This window comes from Podarcis raffonei, chromosome 4 (genome assembly GCF_027172205.1).
Source record: "Podarcis raffonei isolate rPodRaf1 chromosome 4, rPodRaf1.pri, whole genome shotgun sequence".
NCBI classification, from domain to species: Eukaryota; Metazoa; Chordata; class Lepidosauria; order Squamata; family Lacertidae; genus Podarcis; species Podarcis raffonei.
In genome coordinates, this window is record NC_070605.1 from 21,199,622 (window position 1) to 21,209,310 (window position 9,689).

The following is a 9,689-nucleotide window of genomic DNA, read 5'->3' on the forward strand; positions in this document are numbered from 1 at the left end:
ATCCCTATCCAAAGCAGCCCAATCTGTATGGAAAAGGGGTGTTTGGGAAGCCGCAAGGGTAACCCCAAAGTTTGCAGCGCTGCAATAAGACCTCAACTTGCTTGGTAGTTCTGCCAGCTTCAGAAGTGCATGGAAGGGCAGCTGGACCAGGAGAGGGGTTTCTCAGCAGCAGCCCCTAAACTGTGAGCTCCCCGCACAGGTGTATCTTGCATCTCCATTGTCTAGCTTTCGGTGCGATGCTGAATTTGCATCTCTTTACCCTAGCAGTTGAGAGTCCAGTTGACCTGTGATCAAGTCGTATAAAGCACTTGGTTTCTTTGCTTGGGCTGCCACCTGGTGGCTCAAATTATTACAAGCGTTTGGCAGACAACTGGAGAGAGAAGCCACGAACTCTTAACTGAGATGTTAAAAGCTTGCTTCTCATATGAGGCGATTAAACCCCCAGATTTAACCCCCAAACCAGCCTTGGGAGAACTTTGCCCTGTTCTCTAGTTTATCTGTTGTAGCTGAAATGGCTGTCTGGTGGCAGCTTAAAGCTAACCAGCCTGCAGAGCTCAGTTGGTTAGACTAGCATAGTGCTACTGATGCCAAGGTTGCAGGTTTGATCCCCGTATGGGACAACTACATATTCCTGCATTGCAGGGGGTTGGACTAGATGATCCTCAGGGTCCCCTTCCAACTCTATGATATAGATGGAGACAATTTATTTTGCCATAACTGGGCAAAACTTAGTTTGGCAGCTATGGCACATTGAACTTCAGGCTTAAGATAACATTTAAAATTGTTCAGACATTTTACTTTCTTATGTTTTTAAAATTCCCAAGACTTTAAAATATTGCCAGCTTTAATGAATTGGTGAAGAATCTATCCACATGATGCTGACACAAAAACTCTGCACATACACTACGTAAATGAATGGAAGTTTTCTATTCTCCTTCTTTTTTCTCCCCCATTCTTCCCCCCACCTCTCTTCTGCCCCAGCCTCATGCTGCCTATAACAGGGGTGTCTCCTATTGAATGTACAGTGGTACCTCGGGTTACAGACTTCAGGTTATAGACGCTTCAGGTTACAGACTCCGCTAACCGAGAAATAGTACCTCGGGTTAAGAACTTTGCTTCAGGATGAGAACAGAAATCATGCTCCAGCAGCGCAGCAGCAGCGGGAGGCCCCATTAGCTAAAATGGTGCTTCAGGTTAAGAACAGTTTCAGGTTAAGAACGGACCTTCAGAACAAATTAAGTTCTTAACCCGAGGTACCACTGTAACTGATCTGTAGAAAGGACTCTATGAATTGAAAACGGAGGCATCCTGTGTACTTTTGTACACTGTTACGTACCATAGCTGTCAACTTACAGATTTGAAAATAAGGGACCAGCTGCCTCGAAAATAAGGGATCAGCAGCCAAAATAAGGGATTTTAGTCAACCAGCTGAATTGCGAAGTTAAAAGGGACCAGATAATTTTGGAGAGCAGCATTGGTTTTTAGCCCTTCATTTCCAGAGGTTGCTGCTCAAGACATCAGCTGATGAAACACTGCAATTAAATAAGTACAAGCAGCAACCACTTTTCGCGCAAAACGAAGTCCAAGCTACGAAGATGCTGCTGCAGTTCTGTATCTTTTCTCTCGTGCTTCATCTGCAGCTCTCAGTTCCATCAGGCGGGGTGGGAGGAGGGGGGGAAATAGCGCCCGAATTAAACCCACAGATCAAACCATCTATGCTAGTCTACCACTACAAATCTATGGGAGAAGCGCTTGTGGTCCTTCCTCCGCTTTCCCCCTCTATGGTTAGCCCTTGGAACACCTGCCCGCGCCTCCGCCTCCGCCTCCTCTCTCTGAACTGCTTTCTCTATGGTTGCCCTCGCTCTCCTCTCAAGGCTCCTCAGCAATTCATAGGCCGCACCAGGCTGCCCATCTCATCTGGGTCCTTCGGCGGTGCAGTGCACTACGACCTAGCAGAAGCGGCAGTGGCGGCAGCAGGCAGACGGGAGGCCCCAGGCAGTGATGCTCAGTTCAGCGTCCGCGAGGAGGATAGCGGCGGAAGGGCCCGAGGCTCCCGCCAGTCCTGTGGGGGAGGGGATCCCGGGGGCTGAGGCTGGTGAGAGGAGGCTGGAGCAACACAGTTGGAGCCTCCCTCCTCCGTGGCTGGCAGGGAGGGAAGAGAGGAGCTGCTTCCTTTGAAACCCGGAAAATTTAAGGGACATCATCAATAAGGGACAGCAGTGGGACACGGCGCTGGGATAAGGGAGTTTCCCCCCAAATTAGGGACGGTTGACAGCTATGTTATGTACTGAGCTTGGATCCTAGAACAATAAGCAGGTAGGATCCTAGAATGCAGCAACCTGATTGGTCTGCGGGAGCCGCCCAATCCAGCTCCAGGAGGAAGTGAATCAGCCTATTACTAGAACAATAGGCAGAAGGCAGCAACCTGATTGGCCGGCAGGAGCAGCCCAATAAGGCTCCAGGAGGGGAGTTGAATCAGCCAATCACATGGGACCCATTGTGTAAATAATGTATATATCGCCAGAGGTTTGGGGGGGGGATTCATTCGCTGTTTACTATGAGCTGAAATAAAGAGCATGAAATCAATATTCTACTCCGAATATATTTCATACATGCAACCTCTTACTGCTGTGTGGCTGGAACATGTCCCACTGAACAAAGGTAAGAGTCTCATCCCTTTTGCGCGTAAGGGAATGTGACTCTCTGGCTGAAAAACGTTCTCCCATTCCTGCAGCATAGGTTTGACTAATGCTGATATTCCCAGAGCACATGCCTCTCTGCTTCCGGAGCAGGAACATCCCAAGGAAGCCTATAGACCGCTGTCCTCAATGATACTTTCTCACTCCCTGGTTATGTGCTGATTCTGGATTTGGGGGAGCCAGGGGTGCCAACTTGAGTAAAATAGGGCGGGAGGGAAGTCCCATCCTGCATAATTGATCACAAGATGCAGTGCACACACACCATTTGGGATTCCACAGCTAATTCTCCCCTGGTCTCCTAGCTGGCCCAAATAGGACTAATTTAGCCAGCTAGCCCTGGTGATCATCTAATGTTTATTGGACGGATTTCCCCCCTAAATTGATTTTTGAATTCTGAATTTATTGTTAGTCACGTTTTATACTGTATTTTATGCTGTATTTTGATGCATCAATTAAGTGTTTTAAATTTGTTGTTAGCCACTCTGAGCCTGGTTTTCTGAACCAGGAAGGGTGGGGTGTAAATAAAAATTTATTATTATTATTTGAATGGCAATGCCCGTCAACTTTACAGAGGGTTTCCCCCTCAAAATATTTTTATGGAGGGGGAGTCAAAGGACTTCAGCCCCTAGGACTTGGCTCCTATGGGGGGAGCATCCGTTTCTTCTTTTTCTTCCAGAATTAAAATTCACCATAATGTCTAATCGTCTCAGGGTCATGGGTTCGAGACACACATTGGGCAAAAGACTACTGCATTGCAGGGGGTTGGACTAGATGACCCAAGAGGTTCCTTCCAACTCAACAACTCTATGATCTTTGATATCAAGTATCCGCTCCTTAACCTGGTACAGTGCAAATGCACGAACAATTAAGTGTACGTCAATACATTTTACAGGGAGGGATTCAGCTAACTCTATTTATAACGCAGATGGGCACAAACACTAGTCCTTTTGAGTACATTTGCAGAGACTGTGCAGCCCAGACAAAAGGGTTTTCGGAGCAAAAAGGAAACTCCTTGGACGAAAAGACTCTGTTCTTTCCAGATGTTTAACACATTGAGTGTCTGCTGCCACGTCGGATGGAGTCTGGCTGTACACTTTCCCACTTGCTGCAGAAACAATTTTTTCCGCTGCTCAGTGACACTAAAAGACATCTTGTATCCGAGACTTTTCACATGCAAAGTTTCCAGTCTAGCATGTGTTAGGACTGAGAAAAGGCACTCGTGAAGGAGGCTGCAGGAATGGAAGATTTTCATTATATTTCATAGTTGCAGTCCTTCTGTCGCCCATTACCCACTTCTGATCCTGTGCTCACTCTACTCCAGCTACTGATGCAGGAATATATATATATATATATATATATATATATATATATACAAGAAAATACCAATTTTCACTTTCAAAAATGACTTGTGACCCCCAAATGCAGCCATCCTTCAAAATTTCCACTTCCGAAATCTGACTTTTGTGATGCACGTCTCCTAGCAAATCCACAAAAATGTGTATGTTATGGGAAATAGTGTCTAGAAATGCATATATTCCTGAAAATAAAATAGTATTCTACCAAGGAAAATGTGTGTGGGGGGGGGCACAAAAATGCTGGTGAACTTTCGTGAGGACCTTTTACAATACAGTGGTACCTCAGGTTACATACGCTTCAGGTTACAGACTCCACTAACCCAGAAATAGTACCTCGGGTTAAGAACTTTGCTTCAGGATGAGAACAGAAATCATGCTCCGGCAGTGCGGCAGCAGCGGGAGGCCCCATTAGCTAAAGTGGTGCTTCAGGTTAAGAACACTTTCAGGTTAAGAACAGACCTCCGGTATGAATTAAACACTTAACCTGAGGTACCACTGTAATAATAATCACAAACTGATGTGGAAATGTGGAGAACTAAAATGATTAGAAAGATGAGAAACTGCAACAGATAGATTTATCTGTTCCTACATAGAGTCATCTTTCTTCTCAGTCTTCCTCTATTCCATGAAAGAAGTGGTAATTTTGGTGTGTTTAGTATTTTGACTTTTGTGTGTTTTAAAATACAGCTGTGAATTTTTCTAGGTTTTACTGTTTTATCTTATTGTAACCCACTTTGAGAGGGTGTGTGGGTGTGTGGGTGTGGGTGTGGGTGTGGGTGTGTGTAAAATCAAGCAGCATATAAATTTCTCCAGCTAAGTCATACTCAGAGTAGAACTAATGATATAAATGGGCTTAAGTTATGACTAATGTGGGATATTACCCACAGTTCCTGCTAACAATCAAGTGATTGAGTAAGCAAGAAAACAGATCCTGCTCTCCCTAAACAAGAAAGCCAGGATACCCACCACTGTGATGGTAGCAAATTACACTGGTGGCTACACCCATGCAGGTTGTTGGCATCCATCTGTCTTGAGAGTCAATGAAGTCAAACTGCTAGAGAATCACAGCACCTGCGGCTTCAGAGACCGGTACCTTGTAACTGCTACCTCCTGCATTGCTTTTGCTGCATTGGCAGCACCCAAGTGACCTCTCTGGGGTGCAAGCCTAGTCAGTGTGTATGGAGGGCCTGGGCTGCCCAGATGAAAATAGCTTGAGAGATTTTTAAGAGAGAAAAAGGTGCAAAAGATCCCGACAGAAAAGAAAGACAGACTGAATGCTCCGATAGAAAATGAGGAAATATTTGAGACTATAAAAGATTTGAAAAAAGGGAAGGCACCAGGACCGGATGGTTTTACATCTAGTTATTATAAAGAATTGAGGCACACCTTGACGGTACCATTGAAGGAAGTGATGAATAATATTCTAAAACAACAAGATATCCCTGAAACATGGAAAGAAGCCTTTATTACACTCATTCCCAAGCAAGATTCGGACTTGACACAAGTGAAGAATTATAGGCCGATTTCTCTGCTGAATACAGATTACAAGATATTCTCTGGAATTTTAGCAAAAAGATTAAAAAAGATCTTGCAGGAACTTATCCATGCTGATCAAGCAGGTTTCCTTCCTGGCAGACAGATGAAAGACAATGTTAGGAATATAATAAATATACTGGAATACCTGTCTGCCAGGAATGAGAAACAAGCTATATTGATGTTTGTGGATGCAGAGAAGGCTTTTGATAACATATCGTGGGAATTTATGTTAAAAAATTTGGAAATGATGGAAGTGGGAAATGACTTTTACAACGGAATAAGGGCGATTTATTCAGAACAAAGAGCTAAATTGATTGTAAACAATATATTGACAGAAGAAGTTAAGATACGAAAAGGTACCAGACAGGGATGTCCTCTATCACCATTGTTATTTATAACGGTCCTGGAGGTCCTTTTGTGTTCAATTAGAAATAACGAAAGAATAAAGGGAGTGACAGTCGGTCAAAATGAATATAAAGTTAAAGCCTTTGCCGATGATCTAGTAATAACGATGGAAGACCCAAAAAATAGTCTAAACGAGGTATTAAATGAGATTGACCAATTTGGCAGACTGGCTGGATTTATGTTAAATAAGAGAAAAACCAAAATAATGGTTAAGAATATGGATCAGAGACTGACAGAAGAAACGCAAAGAGACTCAGGGATTGAAGTAGCCAAAAAGGTAAAATACTTGGGAATTTGGTTGACCCCCAAAAATATTGATTTATATCAGAACAACTACACACTGGTGTGGAACGGAATCAAGAAAGATTTAGAAACGTGGAGCAGATTGAAACTTTCTTTCTGGGGCAGAATATCAACGATCAAAATGTGTGTGCTACCAAAGATGTTATTTTTGTTTCAAATGATTCCCATAATCAGGGGAACAAGCGTGTTCAAAGAGTGGCAAAGAATGATTTCAAGATATATCTGGCAGGGCAAAAAGCCAAGAATACAATTTAAGCTATTAACAGATGCTAAGGAAAGAGGCGGTTTTGCCCTGCCAGACCTGAAACTATACTATGAAGCGTCTTGTCTCTGTTGGTTGAGGGAGTGGATAAAATTAAAAAATAACAAATTATTAGATCTAGAAGGTTTTGATAATAGATTTGGTTGGCACGCTTATTTATGGTTGGAGAAGAAGAAAAGTCATAAAGGTTTTGATAATCATATCTTTAGGAGCTCCATAATGGAAATATGGGAGAGGTATAGAAATATATTAGAACCCAAAGTTCCGCACTGGTTGTCACCACTAGAGGTAATGAGTGTAAAGAAAATCAATATGAGAAAGAACTGGATAACTTATGGTGAATTAGTAACTAAAGAAGGGGGGAAATGGAAAATGAAACCATATGAGCAAGTTAAAGAGCATGTTTACGATTGGTTACATTACCTGCAAGTAAATGAAAGGTTCAAAAAGGACCTTAAAGAGAGGGGATATACAGAGAAAGAATCGAAATTTCAAACAGAAATAATTGATAATGATGTTAAGATAATGTCAAAAATGTATAAAATACTTTTGGAATGGCAAACAAAGGATGAGGAGATAAAGTCGGTTATGATACATTGGGCCAGAGATTTTGGCTATAATATACAATTGGATGACTGGGAAAAGGTATGGAATGAAAATATGAAATTTACTGCATCTACGACGTTAAAGGAGAATGTTATGAAAATGGTATATAGATGGTACATTACACCTGTAAAGTTAGCAAAAATGTATAAGACATGTAATAAGTGTTGGAAATGCAAAGAAAAAGAAGGGTCTTTTTTTCATATGTGGTGGGAATGTAAGAAGGTAAAGGGTTTCTGGGAAATGATTTACAATGAATTGAAAAAGATGTTTAAATATACATTTGTTAAAAAACCAGAAGCCTTTTTACTAGGAATAACAGGAAGAGAGATAAATAGAAGCGATTATAAACTTTTTCAGTATGCAGTAACAGCGGCAAGAATATTGATGGCCCAAAAATGGAAACAAGAGGAGCTACCGACATTGAATGAGTGGAGAATGAAACTTATGGACTATGCAGAACTGGATAAAATGACTGGGAAAATTAGATATCAGAAAGATCACAAATTCATCGAGGACTGGGGAAAGTTTACGGAATATCTGAAAACTATATGTGATGAACAGATAACGCTAGTGGCTTTTAAGGAAGCTTTGTGAAAAAAACAAGGTATATTGTAAAAAAGAAATAGATATGGAAGGTTAATGTTAAATTGGCAATATTATAAAGAAAATGCGGGAAAATAAGAAAAATGGATGATTGAGGGAGGTGCCGATGGAAGTTCAAAAAACAGCAAACATGTAATTATGGTGGTACGAATTATTTGTAAAAGAAAAACTTAATAAAAATTTATAAAAAAAAAAAAAAAGAAAATAGCCTGCTCTCTGCCTTGCTGATGTGGTCCAAAGGAAAGCAGAGCAATACGTTTGGCACCAGCTTGGGTTAACACCCCATACCCACAGAGAAATTTCCCCACAAATTTTGCTCAAACGTGGGTTGTGTGACTCAACACTGCACAAAGAGTGGGGGAAGAGAAGAAACAGGGACATATGCTATATTACTTTATTATTGTTGTTAAGATTTCCACAAAACAGAAGTTTCAAATACAAAAAACCATTTTTTAAAAAAAGAAAGACATTGGGAACAATGTTAATATTCCTTCCTGCTGGAAAACATTCAATCAAACCACAGCAAGTTGTTTTCTACTTCAGAAAATAATGATGTGAAAAGCAAGCCCTATCATTTTGCATAATTATATAAAATAACAGCGTGGTGGCTTAGCACTGTGTATGAACCCTATCAGTGCTCCTAACTTCAATGATTTATTTTTTTAAAAAACCATCTGTTTTATTCATATATCTCGGGGGCAAAAATCCTAAACAAATTGGTGGTACCTTTTGGAAGATAAGAGACATAATTTTATGGATATAAGCGAGTACCTGGGCATTTTAAACCAGTGTTTCCCAACCTTGATGCTCCAGTTGTTTTTGAACTACAACTCCCATAATCCCTAGCTAGCAGGACCAGTGGTCAGGGATGATGGAAAGTGTAGTCCAAAAACAGCTGGAGACTCAAGGTTGGGAAACACTGTTTTAAACAATGAAATAATATTCATGTTCTGTCAATACTCAGAAAAAGTGTGCCCATTTTAGCCGTATATCTTTGAAAAGTAAGTGCTTCAGAAATCTTTGAGAAGGAAATTTTATGATGCACAATAAAAAATACCCTCCACTACCCTTAAGTGATTCCTTTTTATTTTCTTTCCAGAATAGAGAAATAGCCTTATTGGTTTCCTTTCCCGGGGCTGAAATTAGCCCCAAAGGGGCCAATTAAAGCACATTTCCTATTATCTGAGTCTACCTGGCACAATGGTAAAACAAGTGTGGTACCAGCAAACAGATTTCTTTTCTGTGAATAAATATGCATGTACCTGATATGCCATCTCAGAAGAAAAGCGGCTTCTTCCCAACTCACACCTCATTCTCCCTGTTGCCTCACTGCCTGAGGAAAACAGGGCACATATCACTCTTCAGTGGGAAAGATTCCCTTCCAAATCAGATCCTCAAATGCCAGCAGTCAGGTTTGGATATACCAAGAACACAGGAAGCTGCATTATAACCCAGTCAGGGCACTGGTCCATGCCGTTCAGTATTGTCTAAACCTCCTGGCAGTAGCTCTCCAGGGTTTCAGGCAGAGGCTTTTCCAGTCCCACCTGAGATGGCAAGGATTGAACAGGGGACCTTCTGCATGCAAACAGATGCTCTGCTGCTGCCTCCCCCTTTCTTCCAAACTTTTCCCCTTAGGATGACATCCCAGATGTTAAGTTATGTTGACTCATTTTAAAGATAAAGAAGGCTCAGTTGGCAACGCCGACCAAGCTGGAATTGTAGAGATCGATGCTTAAGGCATCACGATTAAGCCAATAATGGCATCCAGGTATTTAGTGAAAATATTAGAAATGAAGCTACAACATAGTGGGATAATAATTATGTTGTGCTGGAAAGTGCTGTTGCAAAGTAAGGTGTGCAAAATGCCTCTAACATTTCTAGAAATGGACTGCTAAACTAAAACTTTGCGCGCTACAGTCT